Consider the following 1,332-nt stretch of genomic DNA (forward strand, 5'->3'; position numbering starts at 1 on the left):
CTGTATCTGTCCTTCTGCACCTCAGTCTCCAACCTGTGCTCTCTGTAACATTCCATCTGCACCCCAGTCTCCAACCTCTACTTTCTTTAAGAATTTTTCTATACCACATTCTCCAAACTCAGGTCTCTGTAACGTTCCTTCTGCACCCCAATTTTCAACCTCTGCTTTGTGTAACAGTCCTTCTGCACCTCATTCTCCAAACTCTGCTCTCTGTAACAGTCCTTCTACACCTCAGTCTCCAACCTCTGCTCTCTGTAACAGTCCATTTGCACCTCAGTCTGACACCTCTGTTCTCTGAACAATCCTTCTGAACCCCAGTCTCCAAACACTGCTCTCTGTAACAGTCCACCTGAACGTTAGTCTCCAACCTCTGTTCTCTGTAAGATCCTTCAGCAACCCAGTATCCAAACTCTGCTCTATATAACAGTCTATCTGCAACCCAGCCTCCAAACTCTCCTCTCTCTTACAGGCCATCTGCACGCCAGTCTCCAAACTCAGCTCTCTGTAGCATGCCTTCTGCACCACAGTCTCCAACCTCTACTCTCTGCAACAATCCTTCAGGAACCCAGTCTCTAAACTCTGCTCTCTGCAATGATCCTACTGCTCCCTAGTCTCCAACCTCTGGTCTCTGCAACTGTCCTTCTGAACCTCAGTGCTCAAATTCTGCTCTCTGTAAGATCATTTTGCACCCCTGTATCAAATCTCTGCACTCTTTAATAGTCCTTCTGCACCTAAGTTTCCAAACTCTGCTCTCTGTAAGAGACCTTCCGCACCTCATTCTCCAACATCTGCTCTCTGCAACAGTCCTTCTGCACCCCAATCTTCAACCACTGCTCTCTATAACAGTCTTTCTGCAACCTAGTTACAAATATCTGCTCTCTGCAACAGTTTTTCTTCACCCCAGTCTTCAACATCTGCTCTCTGCAACAGTTCTTCCCGACCTCAGTCTTAAAACTCTGCTCTCTGCAACGACCCTTCTGCACTTCAGTCTCCTACATCTGCTCTCTCTAACAGTCCTTCTGCAACTCAGTTTCCCAACTCTGCTCTCTGTATCATCCTTCTGAAACCCAATCTTTAAACTCTGCACTCAGTAACAGTCCTATGGCACAACAGTCTCCAAACTCTGCTCTCTGTAACAGGCCTTCTCCAACCCAGTCTCCAACCTCTTCTCTCTGCAACGATTTTTTTCCACCCCAGTCTCCAACATCTGCTATCTGCAACAGTCTTTTTGCACCCCAGTCTCCAAACTCTGCTCTCTGTAAGATCCATCTGAACTCCAGTCTCCATCATCTGCTCTCTGTAACAGTCTTTCTGCACCCCAGTCTCCTAACT

Source organism: Ictidomys tridecemlineatus, unplaced genomic scaffold (assembly GCF_052094955.1).
Source record: "Ictidomys tridecemlineatus isolate mIctTri1 unplaced genomic scaffold, mIctTri1.hap1 Scaffold_122, whole genome shotgun sequence".
Classification (NCBI taxonomy): Eukaryota; Metazoa; Chordata; class Mammalia; order Rodentia; family Sciuridae; genus Ictidomys; species Ictidomys tridecemlineatus.